Genomic DNA, 20,043 nt, shown 5'->3' with positions numbered 1-20,043 from the left:
GATTTAGAATTATGATGTGGAACCATGCACACTCCAAGGTATCTTCGAAATGATTTAACTCAACTTCACCTTTATATATGTCTCTCAATAAAGCGAGAAAATTCCTTTATATCCAACAGGTCTGGTATGTTTGATGTGATGGATTTTCATTATTACATTCTCAAGCAAGGAGACACCTGAGAGTTAGGAGAGGTTCAGGCATGACAGACTTCCACATGCAGACATAGGTCATGGCTTATGGATTATGTATAAATGAAGCCTCCCCGCTTTTGTATGCAGCCTCCACAATAATCCTGTTAAGCATATGCCGCTTGATTTAGTGAAAATCTCTGCCTTGCATAATCATAGTCATAATGTTTCATCGTAGCGATGGTTTCATATTTCCCCGTCCCGGCTCCATCCAGACTTCGCTGTGTTTAAAATAATCTTGTGTATAATTTATTTGATGCCTCAGATCTCTTTGTAAGTGCCGTTGTGTCATAACAAAGTCGTGTTTTTTTTTTTGTTAATGCCCGACACTCCCGTGTGTTTATAATTATATACGTGCGTTTACTCAAACTTGTCGGTGAATTACTACAAGTCGTTTCTGCTGTGTGTATACGTTTCGGATTTTGACGAACACCGAGATACTCTCAGGCGAATGTGAAAAAAAAAACCCCAGTCAACATCAGAGGAAAGAGAAAAAAAAAAAAAGTAAGTTAGAGCACCATACTCTCTAAAAACAGCGAGGGTAAATTGGTGTGAGGCAGGCAGTGGGGGGTTACTTGGCATTGAATTGCTTCTGCAGGAACCAAAAAGGAACAACCTCTCGGAGACACGGGGTCAGACAGGGCTAATTAGTCTGCAGCGGCCCCTCAAATTTCTGCCCTTCGATATTAATGAAGTGATCCAAAGGAAAGCAGCTGCTTCGAAGCCCTCCTCGTCTTCCTCCTCCTCCTCCTCCTCCTCCTCCTCATCCTCGACACAACCTCCAGTTGCTACCTATTTTCCTCCGGCCCCCCTGCCGCTTGGTGACTCTACCCAGGAAGGGCAGTGCTGTGCCAAGGAAGAAACCAATACAACTCCTGGTGACAGCGTCTGATCGATGGTCCCAAAGTAGGGGGCAAATGAGAAGAGAGGTATGGGGGCACTGTGGTGTGTGTGTGTCTGTGTGTGTGTGTGTGTGTGTAAGTGTGTGTCACAATGCCAGAAGAAGGGTGTCTTACATCATCAGAATGTAAGGATAATGTTAATCAACATATTATAATACATTCCAATATAAAATGTATCTTATAATTCATTTGTTGGTATATTTTCTTATGTAAATAATTGTGTGCTTAATGCTAAAGTACATTTGTTTTAAGCTTGCATGATTCATCTTTAGCCTTTGGTTCATAAAACAAAGACAATTTGACCTAATAGTATCAGGGCCGGGTCTAGACAGGCATGTATACGGGGGAAGCCACAAATCTTGAGGGGGCATTGTGCTGTTACTTACTTACTTACATGTAAGTTTGAGGGGGCACAACATTTATTTGAGGGGGCCAGGCCCCCTCTTGCCCCTGCCTAGACCCGGCCCTGACTAGTATCACCTTTCGTGTTCTCATCGGCATGTCCTGGGGCTTCCTCCAATTTGGATATGCCCGGAAGCCATGACTGGCTTCAAGGACGTCCTTATGAAATAGACATGCTACCTGAAGTATCTTCTGTCAACTCAAAGACGTACCGCAGAGAAAACTGATTTCCACAACGGAGTCAGATTACGTAGATCCACTTGATAATTCTGCCTTTAGGCTCTTCGTTCACCAACCGACCGACGTGAGTCCTGAAGACTGAAGTACTTCCTTGAATCCTAAACAAGCTCCCAAGATACTACCTGGGGGTGGATTTCACCTGTAACCAAACCAGGACCTTCCAGGTGGTCCACTTAATACACAACCAATGTATAACAATTCAACTTTACAACCGATGGGTCATAAGGCTTATGAGCCATTTTATCATGTTTTTTAAATTTTATTTCTGGATTGGTTTAACCTCATTAAGATGTGATACCATTGTGATCTTTTGTCTGAAGTTTTCAGAATCTTAAGGTATTTACATGTCATATTATTTTGACGAGCATATAGAGAAACAGTTCTTTTCATTTAATGGTTTACCAACACAAACAAGTCTTTTTTTCGTGTCATGTTGGTTGATGTTCGTAACTGTAGTTATTCATTGTAGCCACTAGGTGGGTTCATTATATATATTATTACTTTATAAGGTTATTCCTCGTCTGAAATCTTGGCAAACAAGAGGTTACGAGCGTGAAGTCCATTATGATGTGATCATGTCTTCACTCATTTTTTTTATACAAGTTCTTTGGAGATGGAGACTTCCGGGATTAATGACTAGTGGTGACAAACCTTGATGCTTGACTTACAGCTGAGTGGGTGTGGTTATGATAAACAAGATTTAATTTCCAGATAAATAAACCGTCCTCAGTGGCACATTTTCTACTGTAAAAATGTAAATGAAAAGAGAGTTTTGTACAAACAGACACATACTGATGATACAATAGAAGTCATATTTAAGAGACACTTAACTCAATCATTAGTTGCACAGTAATATTTTCCTGTGTCCGCCTAATTCATATCACTGTTGAAGTAAACAAGGTCAAAGACGAACAAATATTTGACTATTGAACGTACAATAAGTGTGCAGGGTGTCACAAAAATACGATAAATGATGATGAGATAATAATATCACGAGATATGATTATCTTGGGATAATCGATATACTAATACATCATTCTCCAATACATTCTTGTCACCTCCAGGGGCTCTGTACTAATCAATGAGCAAATGCAAAAATGTAATTCCCACATACTTTAAGTCATGTTCACTTATAGGCCAGAAACAGAATAACGCCTTGATGTGAGCATTTAATGATAACGGGCGACTTCGCACTGCGTCTTTAATAGCCACGGTAGCCCAGCCATATAGACTGATGATACATCCCTCATTTTCATTATCGCGGCCACGATATCTGATGACTTCAGCACATTAAAAAATAATTTATCATTTAAGCGATGCCCTTGGATGAGGTGCGGGGAGGTTAATATTCCTGATGTAAAGTTTTGCCCTTAAGGAAGAGCCATCATTCAGTGAGCGACACGCTCACAAGTCTTCAGAGATGCACGCCGGGGAAGTGGAATCTCTGTCCCGGGTTCACATTTTTTGACAGCTTATTCTCGGCACATTCTGCAAGGCGGACCAGAGAGCTGGAGACCAGTAGGCCAGTGTGAGTGAGAACAGCGGAGCGATGAAGGTGAGCTGTTGTGAAGAGGTCGCTGTATGAATACTGCATGACTCACACGGACGCAGAATCAATGGGTTTTACTGGGGGAAATTAAAAATGGATGTAAAGACACCTAGAGTTCAACTGGGAAAGTAGAACAGGAGTATACTTATATATAGAACGAAACAACAGTTTTTTTAAAGTGATAGTTCAAGCAAAATTCACTCTTTTTCTACTCACCCTCATGTTGACTAAGGGTTAGGATTATTTTTGATCTGTTTCTTTATGGTGTTATAGGCAAAAAAGATACATCCATTATAAATGAAAAAAAGACAAAGTCCACTGAGTGTCATTTGCTTCTTTCAAGTGGACTTACATTTTTGCCTTTAACTCTAAAAAGAAACAGATTGCTCTGAAAATAATCCCAACACTTAGTCGACATGAGGGTGAGTAGAAAATGAGTGAAGTTTAAATTTATATCGCTATAAGTTAACGGTATCGTTTTTCTCTAAACGACGAAATTGCAGGAGTCTTCTTGATCATTGGGTGAATCTGTAAGTAAACAATAGCTTCTGGCATCCAGTAATGACAGAGTACAGATGTCATGACCCCCATCTCCAGAGGACCCTCCATTACAAGCTGGTGTGCTAAAAAAAAAAAAAAAGAAAAAGAATGACCCCCTTCTCTCCTTTCTTCACACCCTTTAATGAAGCGTCACAGTCCTTGAACCCTTCCTTTTGTTTGACCTTTCACTTTCTCCCGGGCAACCGCCTTCGCACCGTCAATTGCAAGGGGTCTGTAATTTTTGAGTCGTGCAACCTTTTGGGCAGTTTAACCCCCTCGGTTGGTAGCAGTCCGTGGCAATCTGGCGTGATTGAACGCGGTGGCTTCCGAGGGGGGGCCGAGGTGCCAATTAGGAGGTCAGATATCAGGAGACTGCAAACACTAGTCATCTCACTTCAGCCCCTGCACGCCGTGGGGAAACAAACCATTTTCACATATACGGAGACGGGATCACTTTTCCACTGTCTCTGGCAGTCGCCGCCTTGATATCAATACAGACAAGCCTCTCCCTCCACCGGGGGTGTGAGGCGGTATTGACATTCAGCTCAGACCCACAGCTCTGAGTGGAGTCCAGGGTGTTGGGGCATGAATTATGCATGTCTTGACGCCAGGGTGCTGAGCAACACCAGTGCCATCATAATTGAAACAATTGAAAAGACAATACCAGATGGGTCAATAATTAGACAGCAGGGGAGAGAAACTTGATCTGGACGCTCGCCCTGCCAATGTACCTCCTCTCAAGAGGAGGGCCGACCAGTGCAGAGCCACATGCTGCATTGGATTATGTGTCGCTGGTGTGTGTGTGTGTGTTCTTTGCATGCCTGGTCACAGTGACAAAGATAGGTGTGATTGAAAAAGTATGATTGTAATGAGAAGGAATAGAAACTGTTTCCTTCAACTGAGAAAAATCTCTAAACTTGAAATTCGAAAACGATCTGGAGCTTGTAATCCATGCGTTTGTCTTTTCGTTTAGACTATTATAACAGTTTATTTTCGTGTCTAAACAAGAAGGAGCTGTCTCACCTGCAGTTAATACAAAACTCTGCAGCGAGAATTCTGACCCGCTCTAGAAGAAGAACTCACATTTCACATTGCACTTTGTCTTTCGTTAATCAATATATATCCAATCATCTATCCATCCATTTGTTTATCTATCTGTCAATCCATTAATCCGTCACTCCTATCTATTGATCCATCCAGATAAATAGACAGATGGATAAATCTATCCGTTCAACCATCTACCCATCCACCATTCATCCATCCATCCAGACTAGTAGATTTATCCATCCTTATATACTTCCATATATCCATCAATGCATTCGTCAATCCATCTTTTAATCCATCAATCCATCTATCTATCCATCCACCAATACATCCATCCAGAAAGACAAACCTATCCATCCATGTATCCTTCTATACATCTATCCACCCATCCAGATGGAAAGAAAGCCACACCGAGCTTTCATTCACGGATCCTTCTATACAACACTGGCAATACAAGGTTTCTGATTCCGATTGTGAATTCTATAATACATAAATCATAAATATATCCATATATACAGTATATCCATCCATGTATCTATCTGTTTACCCATCTATCTGTCACCATCTATTGAACCACCCAGATAAATAGATTAATGGATTGATAAAACAAATATTAAACTGTCTACCCATCTACATATCTATCCATAAAACTATCCACCCATCCATCCATCAATGCATCTATATATATCTGTTCATCCAGCCATTCACCCATAAACTTATTTTTAAACCTTTAAAAAAGAGATTGTTGTCAACATCTGGTTGAATACACCACAAGTGTTTCCAATCCAAGCATGTCCCAGTTTCCTTCAAAACTTTTATTGATGGTAAATCTTTAAATGCGGGTTAAAACTTTGGCACTGGTGTATTTATCAGCGCTCACGGCCATAAATGTTTATAGGGAAGCATGTGTGATTTAATGGAAGGGTCAATGGAAGGGGGGGACGCTCAACATTAAAACCAAATGGACGGTTTTATAGACAGCCGTCATGTTTCTGTATTTCCCCCCCCAAAGAAAAGAGTTTACAAAGCGATAATGGTTTAGCAAACTTAAGAAGAAATAAACATTGGTCTGCCATGCGAGGGGGGAAACATCAAACAATCCCGCAATAAGAACACTGGTTTAAAGACATTTACCATTTTTAAAAGCTAAATGAGAGGAAGTAACCATGGCGATTATGGGAGAGGAACATCAAAGTCTTGGGGAGAAGCTATTAAATCTGTATTTGTGGATAATTAGCTGTGAAAATTGCACCAAAGGAGTCTGGATTCAACGCAGCTAATTAGTCTTTATCTCGAGTCTTGTATGATAGGTAAACAACATCATCAGATAAATGATGAATAAATCTATTGTTTATTTCCTGTACAGTTGATAACCTTCGACCCAGATGATGGGATAGTGTTATACATACGGTGGTGCCCTGGAGGACAATAGTCGGAGCTCTTTTTTCAGTCTTGTATCAGTTGTCTTTCACAATCAGAAATATAGTGCTGTGTCTCACATCGCATACTTCTCTTAGTATACCAGAAGTAAGTATGCATCAGGATAGTGTACATACTAACTAGTACGCAAATCCTCCACAGATGGTATGTCTCAAATCAACACTGCTGCTACACACTAACCGGAATTGAAGTGACAGCTTCTTTTTCTACTTCTATTTAACGATGCTTGCAACTAGCTGTTTGAACGCTATCGCCACCTGCTGGCAGCACGTTTTGCAAGTTTGGAAAAAGAAATAAAGAAAAAATATGAGAATCGAAATATTCGCGAGATATTTAAGCTGGTATCAGCACCGAAGACGTGTTTATCCTCCTGCTGCTGAAAATGCACCTGTAAGTATATGAATATATATGTTTACGTTTAAAACGTCATTACGATGGCGGCCGTTTAGGGTGGTTAGTGTTCATCGAACCATACTCAGTTTTGTGGGTGTTTTAGTGACAATTTAGTGTGCATGGCGCACTCAATTTTACGCACTAAAAATACTAACTTTGAGTACGCTAGTATGCGATTTGAGACACAGCATAGATGAATAAAGATAAGTTATTTGTAATTGAAGAATTGGTCTGGACCATCAAATCAATGTATTGGACCAAAATTCGGAGAACATGAATAGACGTCAGAGTCCATTTCACAGCAGTCCCCCACCCCCATGATGCATTGCTGTCATTGAGAACCTTTATTTACGACTCAAACAAGTCCGCCACACATGTTGAAGCTACTACTCTGTCCCATTACCAAAAAAAAAAAAGGGCCTCCTATTTTAAGCCATTTTCAAATTGAGACCCCCACAATTTCCAATCGCCTAATGTTTACCCGATCACTCACATCCCCCCCCCCCCCCCCCATCCTCTTACGCACCTCTGTCCAATTTCCTGGTGATGAATGACCACTGGCCGTCTCACTGACAGCGAGGCAGCTGATGCCACATAATTACAGTATCACCATTTAGGCAAAATTACCAAATTACTCCGGTCCTCAAGAGGCCTGAAAGACCCGACGTGCGACCCAACAAAGGGAAATATCTGAAAGGTGGACTACACTTTGGCCCTTTACAGATGAGCAGTGTTGGTCCCTTTTATGTACGTATTACAACCTATTAGGAGCAAGAAAGAACTTTAATCACTCAGCAAAAAAAGGAGCAACTGCCACCATTTAGTAAGGCTTGAAAAACATATTTTACTTGACTCTTTTTACCAGATTTGAAATAATATCTCATTAATTCATCTTGAAACGATGAAGACAAGAGTAGCATCAGTGGAGACACCAGCTTTCATTATTATCTTTTAACACAGACGCTCGTGTTTTTTTTTTTTAAATAGGGCGTCTTGATAAATCTGCTCTCTTGGCCTTGATTAATGAATGAAAAGAAAAGTTTGATCTTTACAATTCATTTATTTCAACAGAGATGTTCTCTCGCACGATCAGCCAAGGTTGTCGACGAAAACAAAAAAGCGATAAAAAAAAAAAACAACCTCCGGGAGAGCGTCAAGTGGAGACCACCATCTGTTAAATGAAGTGTGTATGGAGTGATGAAGTGACATTTATGATGTGAGTGCTAACAGTCGGCAGGAAAGATGATGTTGACTTAGCGCGTAGTGTGTGGTTCGGGCTGTCACAGTCACTATGGTGGAGTTCAGACCCATTTTTAAAGAAATCCGAAACGAGAGAACGAGAGAACTGTATGTTCCGATGTCTGACATATTGGTTTGATCACATCGGGAACAAAAGGCTAAAGATGCACTGAATGAAATTCCATTAAAAAAAAACATTGTTAAGTGAGGGAACAAAGCTCTTTACTAGAGACAGTTTAATGAGCAGAAGTTATTTGAATTAATGATGAATATTCATACAAAGATTGAAGGAAAAACAACACCCCCTCACACGCATGAATCATATTAAGACCATTGCTCTGCCAAATTGACTAAATTATTGTCTAGAAAATGTCCAAAAAACAAGTAACACTTAATCAAAGACACTTTATTTCACTATTGGCTGTCCCACACCACCCACACTGGAATAAGCTTTGTGCAACCGACCTTGTTTATCATTCATTCCCAAGACATGTATTATGGAGTTATTATCCTACAAGTTCTGATAATGACAGAATTTTAAAAGTCTTCCAAGTCTGGAGGTAGATCAAGTTTTATAATTCCGTCTCTTAGTTGTTCACAATTACATCCAAGTTATATTATAATATTGACAAAGCTCTCAGTGTAATAAGCAGCAGATTGATCTTTTTTTTCCTAATAAGTGTCACAATGTAATAAATAAAAGGTAAAAAAAAAACACAGACACAAGAGAAAACTTCACTCTTATGTCAGCACAGAGCAAATCAGCTGCAAAACAGGAAGGCAAACACAAAAGATAAGAGAAAGAACAAGGCTCAGAGACAAGGTCAATAGCAGCTAGATCGACCATACACTGCTAGCCGTCGCAAACCAGGTGGAATAATCCAGAAAGAGGGAACGTAAGCTCTTGATCAGTGCCGGTTAAATAAGGCAAATGCTGGATAACATCAAGGGGCAGAATGAACAGGAGCTGATACCAGCGCGGGATGAAAAGGATCAGTGATACAAGCTCTAATTTTTATCGTGTCTTTGAATATATGTTGTCGACTCAAAATTGTTGTTTGTCATCCATCAGGCCGTTCGTTTCTCAGCCAAAGCAGATCTTAAATATGTCCACAAGTACTCAGAAGACTCCAGCAAATCGGATTAAAGGGAGAAAAATCAATACAGATTTAAGAGAGAGGAGTTTTATTTTTGAATTTTATGAGTCGTTGGGTGGTGAGGGAGGAAAATATATGTCAGTCAAATGCAGCCTCTATTCAAAATCAAGTTTATATGACATTAACGAGGATATGTAACCAAGAGTTCCACTGTGTATAAAAGGTAAATTATATCATAATACACGATCTGGAGTTTATAATCCATGTGTTTGTGTCTTCTAGTTCAGACCATTGTAACAGTTTATTCTGGTGTCTAAACAAGAAGTAGTTGTCTCGCCTGCAGTTGATACAAAACTCTGCAGCAAGAATTCTGACTCGCTCTAGTAGGAGAACTCACATTTCTCTGATCCTTCACTGGCTGCCAGTTTTCTTATACAAGTATAACATAAACGTTTTAAGGCAACACATATCCACTCTAAGTTGTAGAGATTTCCAAGAATCTCAATATATTACTGCTTAATAGTTATAACTTGTAATAGTTTTAACAGTTGACAACACCTTTTAAATGTCAATAAACACCTTCAGAAGTTTTCATTAGAGTTGAATCAAGTGTCAACAAAATAATTGATTTATTATTAATGATTAATTTTCAGAGACACAGAATCTGATTCTGTATCTAGCTTTCCAAAAAAAGAATATATATATATATATAGAAAGAGGGGTAACTAATGTTGTAGGCCGGAATATTTGTATGGCCCTTAAATCTTATGAGGGCCAGATAAGTACATAGAAAGCATTGAATTTTGGCCTCCAGGTCTCAGTCTAAAAAGAGAAGCTAAAAGGTGGCTAACTCTTTGCAGCTTGTGAGAGTACACTTTTATTGTATAGAAGAAAAAAATCTACTACTTTCCTGTTTCGTAATGATTGAATGGCTTGGAGCACTTTGTGACCTTGGTCTTAACTGAACCTCAAATGGCAAGAACATTTGATCTTTTCATTGCAGTACTTTATCTTTTTTTTATACCAACTCTAGTTGTACAGAAATCAACAACTTGACCGACTGTCAATCTGTGCCCTTTGAATGCGTCTGCACAGAACAGATAAACAACTGCGATGGTGTTTAATCAGATTGAGTTGTACGTCAGCGACTAATAGGCGGTACTTGGCTTGTGATTTATCTCTGTTTGCCGACTACAGAGACACAACAGTCCTCCAGATTAAATAGGGCATGGGAAAGCAGGCAAACACCATCAAGGAGAAAAAAAAAACTTTATCACCATCAGATGATTAGTATTATTAGCACAGGTGCAGTTACAGTAAACACCAGGGAGTGTTTTTTCCTTGTTTCTTTGTCCTGAAAGGCAGCAGGAGATAAAGGAGGTGAACTGAACAAGGGTGCCGTTCCCACCGGTGTTTTGTCAAAGTACGATCTCATATGTTACAGCTCAGAAAACTTTGTAGCAGCTCCTTTATGGCTGGTTTTGTTTAAAGTTATGATTGTGTTCGACTGGACATTTGAAATGTTGCATTATCATCTACATGGCTGACTAACAGTCCCTTAAACAGGTCAGTGTTGGATCTTCGTCCATAACCTTCAAGGACCTCACGCGGAAAATAAAATAGGTTCTAAGGTGTCTTACAGACACGAGTCAGATGCCGCATTCCTCTAAAGCGACCCCTAACAAGCTTTATACCTACTTAATGCTCCGAGCCACTGAGCCAGTGACCTCGTCTGGAAAGAAGAATCCATCAACCGTTTCTCAACGACCTCGGAGAATGTCTCTTTGTCTGGATTGAACATTGTACAATAGCCATCGATTGAGTTCCTAGACTCAACGTTAAAAACCTTCATGCTATTGTACGTTTTTGTGGTGGGAATTGCAAGGTATTTGACATGCAATAATGTATTTACACCTTCAAATAAGACATTGTAGCTCAATCCTTACAGAAGAGGTTAAAACGAATTGAATTTGTCATTTAAAAAGTGGTATTAGCTTTTAGCTTAGCAGTGCACTATTACTATAACGCTAACTAAGTTTAGAAAAGTTGACATGAGTGATAGAAGAATAAGATTCCATAACAAAACGTTCAGAATGAGTGAAATAGAAACTGGATAAAAAGTAAATCTCTGCTCAAAATATGAGAGAATACATTAATACATTAAGCCTGTAAATGTTTGCCCTTCTTTCTTCCATTATTATTTAAAGAATGCAGTGTTAAATATTCAAAAGGGAGGAAGGCAAAACAATAAACAATACAAAGATTTTTGAACTGTCAATCCTAAAATATACTCAAGGGGAGGAAAAAAAAATATCCTTAAAGACTTCAGACCAAGAAGGCTTAGTGGAATTTCCCAAAGTCAATGGAAAAGTTCCTCAGGGACACGATGTTTCTGAAGAAGTTGAAACTCTAAATACCTTCTATGGTGACAGATCGGGCTGAGATGTGCAAGTGCAGATTAACCTCTCGAGTCTTTGTGGATTGTTGGAAGTGTCAAGCAGCATGCTGATGTCAAAAATATATATATTCTGTGTCCTTGATTCTGATATATTTCATAGCTTTTTCTTTTTCCTGAATGATATTGTAGCATTTGAGTCATTTCTTCTAAATCCTTTCAGATCACCTCAATGGATATTCGAGCTAATTGTCAAACACATTTTTGGTGGGTTAACAGAAAATATATACATAAAAATAAATAATATAAATATATATAGATATAATAAAAAGTCATATTAAATAATACGAAATATAAATAGTAATAGTTAAAGTATTTTTTTGAAAGATGAAAAATGTGTGGACCAGGAACCAAATATGTCTCCCCAAGTAGTTTGAGTAGTCTTTAAATAACATATTTAAAATTAAAATCAAATTAATTATTACTTACGTGCAACAAAAATGCAACTTATGCATTTCAGTACAATGATATACATGCAGATACTCAGAAAATAGTATATACTCAATATTATTTTAGAAACCACAAGGATACAAAATATATACAGTATAACTCAGAAGAGAAATTCAAAATATAACTCCTGTTACAACTTGTAACAATTAACAGAACGTTACATTAAATATTAATTAAAAAAAAAAACTGCAACTATGACAATGAGTTTTGGGTCTGAGGTATTGTAGAAAAAAAGAATAATAATAATAATAATAATAATAACCTATAGTATCTGGATACAACATTTTAGTACCAATTTATTTTGAGTCACAATATGTTGACGTGACAAGGCTACTATAGACTATAGAAGTTCAAAATGTGCTCTTCAACAGGCAGTGGAATGCCGAAAATTCCCCAATTAAAGAAAAAAATGTCCAAGTGATTCATATGGAAGGGAACACAAATAATGTTTGTACAGCAAAATAATGCTTTAAAACTAAATGATCATATGGACCCAGTTTAATGGTTGAATCAGAATTGTGTTACACAATAAAATGTCTAAAAAGTACATCAAGTGCAAGATAATGTGCATCAAAAGGCCCAATATGTTTCTTCATGACACCATGACTCATCTACGCAGCCAGTGAATCTAAAAAAATGAAAGACGAATTCAAAGCACCTTTAAACCCATTTCTCCACATCATTTTCAACTCACACCGTGGTTCACATTACAGCCCCTCGTGTGACAGAGTTTGACAACCCCGAGAACAAACAAGGAGGAGAGAAGCGTCGACTAAATGTGTCAGTGGAACTCCTATCAATATTACAGCTTCTCTGACTTACAACGGGCCAAAACCCAGAGAGTGTAATTTTTACAAAAGAAACAGAACTGAAACAATGTTAAATTATTGAATTGTTTGAGGCAGGGAAAAGTTTGCAGTCGGTGCTGCTGCTGAATTTCAAATCAAAGCTTGAACTTGTCACCTTGTGTATCGGGTTTACTGGCGGTCTCTGTAGCTGGAATTTGTTCTTTTTCTGGTTTGAAATAAATGATCACATGCAGCCAAGTTTCATTATTGAGCAGTCGATAATGAGCAGCATGCTTCAGTATTTAGCCCAAACAACAAACAACAGTATAAAGTATATATTAAGAAAATTACATTTCTTATCCTGGTGCTATTAACAAAAACTGTCTTGTGGTTGTGCTAATGCCGTGTGTAGCTTTTTAAAACTAAGCATTGTAGCTTAATTTAATTGTTTTTTAAGAGTCATGACTCACAATAGTACCTCTCTGGCTTTTCACTATGCAACTTTTAAGACCGGAACAAGGCATGCCTCCAATCCGCAAGTCCGTCAAACTGCTTTGGTGCAGTCAGTGAGAGACGGCGATTGCATTCATTGTCAAAAATGAAAAGGAAAATGGGGAAAAAACGACACAACGATTAAGCATTTAAAGTCAAGGTAGCCGGAAATAAATTGTACTTGTGCCCTGGCCAAATGGCAGCCTTGGTGATTGTCTCGCTGTTTCCACTTCACCATGAAAAAATATTTTCACAAAATTCCCTTTTTTTCATCACTGGCAATAAAAAAAAATGGATTCTGATTGAAAGTAAAAAATGTAAATGATTGGTCCATGAATATTAACTTTTTTATCTGATGTTTTTTCTGCCACAGCAATTCCTCTACCTCGACCTATGTCGATGGCCTTTTTCTTCTTTACTACATCCTCAGCGCTCATGGGTTCGAATCTTCTCCTCCTCTCTTCTCCTAACCTTTTACCTAATTTCACATGAATCCATAAAAGCCATTTTCACCCTTTTCCACCCTGTCTGCATTCTCTTCTTCACCTGCAAAGTCAAATCAAGTTTTATAAATCAACAATTTTGGGGCACTAGGTTTTGTGTGTATATATTAACACATACAATAACAATATGGCGTCTTTTTAATGTTAATTTTAAATTTTCAACAGGTAGTATTGTCTCAAATCAAACACTGACTCTACACACTTAACGGAAATAACTCAACAGCTTCTTCTTCTACTACTTTTTAACGCTGATTGTAACCAGAAGTTGAAACACTATCGCCGAACCTTGACCATTTTACAACAAGTTATTAAGTTGTGTTTCGTTGTGTTGTTACTGTTATTGTTTTGTGCTAGAATTTGTGTTTTCTCGAGACATTTACGCCGGTATCTGCACTGAAAACGCAACGGCTCATCATCTACGTCACCAAGATGGCGGCCGTTGAGGGTTGAACGTGTCCATCAATCCACACTCAATTTTCTGGCTGCCTTGATTCCTCATTTCACACTATATTTTTGCACACTGTTAATTTGGACACACTTGAGGACTCAAAATATTTAGTGCAGAAGTTCACAATTTGAGACACACCCATGGTGCGGTACAAAAATAGCTATTTAAGTGCCAGAAATGAACTTTTCCTTAACTTCCAACATGAACAATTTCAGTGTCAGTTTATCAAGAAGACTTTCTTCTTTTTTTCGGGAGGGGGGGTCTTTCCGGTATGGTTGGTGGGTAATTACCGTCATTGATTAATAATACTGGTCCAGCTTTCCCTCCATCTGCCAAAAAATAGAAATAATCAGTGCCACATGTGTCCTACTCTGGCCTAAAGGAGAGTCATTTGCTGCTGTGATTCTCAGCCTAAACTGCTTAGTGGGATGTAATGGAGAGCAATTTTCTTGTCTTGAGAAAAAAGGCTGAGGAGGGTGGATGTGTGGGGGGTGCAGCAGACGCTTCCTATTCCTTTCCATCAAGTCACCAAACAAGGACAAGTCGGATTTCATATCTGCCGTCCCGCAGAAGACGATGGATATGAGCTCACGCTGGTGCATATGGTCAATTTATAACAGAGAACTGGTTTTAATGGGACAAGACATTTATGTTCATCAGACAAACATCAGTTTTGTTTTAATATCAGTGACTTCATAATCGTACTCGCCGCACTGGTTTTGTTTTAACCAATGAAAAATATCTTTATTAGTCTGTGCTCACTACCCCCAAATGCTAGAAACACTAATAAACAAATGTATGACCCGCTCTAGTAGAAGAACTCACATTTCCCCCGATCCTTAAACCTCTTCACTGGCTGCCAGTTTCTTTCAAGATCAATTTTACAATTCTTACTTACTTACTTACTTACTATATGTTTAGTTATCAGTCATCAAGATGTTTAAAATTTATTTTAAATCCTAGAGAATTAATAATGACTCTACTTTAAATTGTTTTTTTTATCTCATGAGCAATTTCATTAAATTTGTATTTATTTATTCCTTTTTTATTTCCTCTTTAACTGCCACTTTTATTTGAAAGTGAAGTATCGTAGATAATATAAATATTTTAAGAGGATCGATTAATTCATACTGAAGTTGATTGTGTGCTTTTTATGCAAATTAAAAAATGAAGCATTATTTATGCAATTTTTAAGGTTGATAACATGCTTGACCGATACATAAATGGAATACGCATTAAAAACAAGAGAATTAAACAATTAAACAAGAGGTTATTAAAACCAAAATTCAAGTCACATTTGTGTATATTTAGTTGTTTTTCTTTAAAATGAAAATTGAAATCAAACATTTCTAAATATTAATTGTTGGTGTTTATATGATTAAGAAATAGGCCATGATTTTTATACAGTTATAACAGACCATCACTATATCCTAGAAAATGAATCTTTAAACTGTATTATCTAAGTAATAAATGTGTTTATTATAACTGCTTGGATGATAAAATATATATTTCTGAGAGAAACCATCTACTTTTTCGAAAATAATAAATAAGTAAAAATAATCAAAATTGAGATTTAAATTTGAAAACATTTAGATCATTAGAATTAGTCCTGACATATGTAAGTAAACCAGGGTACATAAATATGGATTAAAAAATATATCATAATGATAAAAATAGCCATATTTCTTGTCAAATATAAATAAAATGACTGAAATTAATTATACATTTTCTTTCTTTTCCCGCTCATCAGTCACTGAGGAATACATTGTTTGTGTATTTAACATGGATTATATACAGGCTCCCCCCGACACCCATTGTAAGATCTTTGAATGGCCATTCACTGTTATTATCCACCTACTCTTATTTGCTAATGTTAATTTGCAACAAAAAAAACTATATTAATGTATCGTGTGTCAATTCTCCTCGTTTTCTGGACCGATGACATCCATTTGCATCAAATTATCGCCCGGTTTATGCGAAACTCATTCGTGGCTTTCACCCATTTCCGCGATCAAACATCCTAGTTTTGACGAGAGTGCATCTGACGCCTTGAGTTGTATGGCGTTGTTTACTCCTCTGGATGCTGAGGGGGAGGACAGACTATTATTTGAGATTTAAACAGACTTCTGTTGCGGTTTAATATACGTGTGTAGGTGGAATAAATAAGACGGGGCGGAGAATTAGTGTGAAAGCGAAACAAAACAGATGATAGAAATTGGGAAGACGTCTTGTCAGAGGAGTCAAGCGGCTGTCAGTTTCCAGGAGACAGAAAACACCGATGCCGACAGAGATTACTGGAAGAAGAACTCGTCCGGCGGATGAAAGGGAGACGAACCGAGTGTTCAAAGAACTACACAATTCATCGTTGGAAGTTCTCAGCGGAGAGACGATGTTGTGCTCGGAGATAATTAAAATAACACACTCGGTGGCAGCGTGATTACTCCCAGGTGACATCGCAGGTTATTAAAGTGTCACAGTGTTCCCTGTTTTGGTCCTTCAGACGCTTGATCTGAAGTCGCACCTTTATCTGCTCCATTTGTTTGACACTTTCGCAGCCTCGTTTTTTTGACTAATCTGGACCTGGATGACTTCTCTGGGCTCCGGACTCTCTTAGGAAGGATGAGAGATGAAGAGCTTTTGTCTAATCCGGAATAGAAACAGTTACATATATATATATGAAAGCTACTTTTACTCTTCTGATTCTTTGCAAATGTACGGTTGCTAAGGCACTTTGTTCATCTCGGTCAATCTGGCCTTATACGTTTTTCAAAGTTGATAAGTTGTAACATTAGAACACGCAGGATGTAAAAATGGTTATGACTAAAACAAACTCTGTCTATATGTTGTTTTGCTGTATTTTACATTGTTTTTTTTTTTAGCAGGGTAACAAAGAAAATAAATGTAAAAAATAAAAAAAAATTGAAGAAAATTACTTAGGAAGTAAACCGATGAATTCCATTTGACTCTTTGTCGTTCTTTTTTTATCTTCAATTAAAACAAACTCAATTAATTTCATCTTGTTGTTGTTCAGCTGTGTTTTATATGATTTGTTTATTTTAATCAACAACAATAAAAACATTAACAAAAGCCAATAATTTCCATTGGACAGTTTATGTTGTAACATTGAAAACATGCATACTGTGGAAATTGGTATTTTAATTTAAATAATTGCATTTATTTTCATTTGTTTTATCTTAAATTAAAACAAATTCAACTAATTGCATCTGTATGTTGTTATGTTGTATTTTATATTATTTGTTTATTTGTTTTGAACATGTTCACAACTAAAATAAACACTGACAAACTAAAATACAAAATAAACCAAAAAAAAAACATTAACAAAAGCTGTTGAATTCCATTTGACAGTTTATTTTGTATCATTTAAAACATGCATATTGTGGAAATTGGTATTTTCATTCAAATAATTGTGTTTATTTTCATGTTATTTTTAGCTTCGATTAAAACAAACTCAATGAATTCTGTCTCTATGTTGTTCTGCTGTATTTTATATTATTTGTTTATTTGTTTTTAACAGCTTAACAACTCAAATAAACACTGGAAAACAAAAATACAAAACAAATAACAAAAAACACATTTACAACTAACTACTGTGGAAATTGTGGTGATTTTCATTCAAATAATTGTATTTATTTTCACATTATTGTTAGCTTCAATTAAAACAAACTCAATCCATTGTGTCTCTATGTTGTTCTTTTGTATTTTATATATTATTTCTTTTTAACATAAAGTAAACTACAAACTAAAGTGAAAGTTATCTGAACCTAACCTTTAATCTCAGTTTGTTTTATTCAAGTTTATTCCTAGTTTGTCAAACAGACTCATGTTCATAAAGAATAATTTACAGGGATATTTTAAATATGAAAATATGTATATATACTAACATTCAACTGTATTTATTGTATTTTACAATTATTTCTTGTTCATTCAAATTATAAAAAATACTATATATTATTTTATTATGCTTTGAATATACATAGAAATGTATATCATAAAAGTAAAAAAACAACTTTCCTAACACCTGTATGATGTATGACAAAATCCTAGTACAAGTTTGGTTCAATATAAATCTAAATAATGTGTATCTTGGTACGATGGTGTGGTAAACTATTCCCAAGAGGAAAACAGCGGAAATATATGTGTTGTGATGATACAAGATTGTTGAGAGTGTTGTGTACACCGAATAAACATGAAACGTCAATCAAAATAAGCTGCCAATTACCGCCTTAATGTCTTTGTTTGTGTGCAAATGACACTGTTTTCCAAACTCATAAAAATACATAATCACTCTTCAAATCAGTGTCTCATTTAAACAAATGACCTTCTGGCGCACAGACTGTATTAACATCTATTAAAACGTACTTCGGCGATGAATTTTATGAGGTCCAATATATCGAGCTGCACACGATATCAACAATATAACTTTATATACAAACAATTGAAGTTTATTTAAGCACAACACTAGCATATTGTCCGTTATGGCGTCTCTGAAGATACAAGCAATAAGTCTGCATTTTTTTAAATGCACAAAATGCTTTTATTAAAGGTCGTTTTGGGCAAGAAATCGAGTTGCTGCTGTTAAGATTATATCTAAAGGACAGGTGTCATTATGACCAGGTTTTTCAACTTCTTCATGGCTTCATTACCATCAGTTCACCATTGATAACTTATCTAATCATGCCTTAAAGTTGTCTCCAGAATCATTTCCAAACTTGAAATCCTCTTCATTTAAATCCAAATGTGACTATAATGACATCTTATTTCAATTCAAAGTTTCTCCAAAACTGTGTTTTCATACCATCTCCCGCCACACGTTAAGGTGAGCCGATGCCTTGACAACAGATTGTCGTCATGGAAACTGGGAAGTTTGTGTCTGTGAACATGAAAGTACATTCCAAAAGTAGACGCATATTTGAACATATACTATTGCTTGAGAGCTTCAGAAGTTCATGATGAAATTATATGTATAGCCTTAGTTTCATAAATCATTTCACTATTGACTTTTTTTTACAGATTTTTTTTTGATTATATCCCTGTTCATTAGTTCCAGCAAATGTCCAATAATAAGGGGCGTCGTCGACTTCACTGATGACTGAGAACGTAGCCTCAAATAAATGGGCGTCGTTTCACCGCCCCAACCATAATTAGACAAACTCCACCTCTTGACTGGAGTCCGACTAAACCGTAACAGATGTCGCAGATACCGTGTTATAAACCGTCTATTATAGTTTTGCTGAGATATCAGATATATGCATTTTGGTCATTCTTGTCCGGTTCCATTCCTGGACCGTACAAACACAATCCACCTCTACCTATTTGGACTTTAATTTCCATTTAAGTTAAAAACCAGGGAGAATCGACAGAAATTACCCAGAAGTGCTTCTATTTCCTTGATTTTCTGGAATTCCTGTTGTGTTATCAGTTCTATCTTGACCTTTAAAGTAAATCATTTTTTTGAATATTGTTTTGTTTGTTTAAGCGCTTTGTGACCCTGGTCTGGAAAAGAGCTATACAAATAAAAGTTGCTTACTTACTTACTTACTATCTGGACAGACGACCTTCATGCCCGCGAGGCAAAATATTCATATGTCAGTACCTGGCGTGTCGTAGCCAGAAATAAGAACATGTGTCTTCACATGCATAATGTGTTCAATACACTGTATCCAAAGCAATCACACTTGACTTCTTCTGCATTCATTTGAAAGTGATCAACAAGCTGAATAACAAAACCCTCTCCAGCGAAGGGTGGTGCACATTTATGCAGAGTCAGCAAGGTCAGACGCCATAGTAGTCAGGCACGCCCTTATCTACAACATTATACCAGTATACATCCAGTGTGCAGTGTGCGTCAAAA

The 20,043-nt window shown here is 37.1% G+C and overlaps 1 protein-coding gene across 2 annotated transcripts in view; it reads right to left on the bottom strand.

Annotated features, from left to right (window-relative positions):
* The window catches only part of macrod2 (mono-ADP ribosylhydrolase 2), a 577,216-nt gene that overhangs the window by 331,096 nt on the left and 226,077 nt on the right, over window positions 1-20,043 (bottom strand). The window lies entirely within an intron of this gene.

Source organism: Callionymus lyra, chromosome 11 (assembly GCF_982586985.1).
Source record: "Callionymus lyra chromosome 11, fCalLyr1.hap1.1, whole genome shotgun sequence".
NCBI lineage: Eukaryota > Metazoa > Chordata > Actinopteri > Syngnathiformes > Callionymidae > Callionymus > Callionymus lyra.
This window is presented reverse-complemented; position numbering and strand designations above follow the sequence as displayed.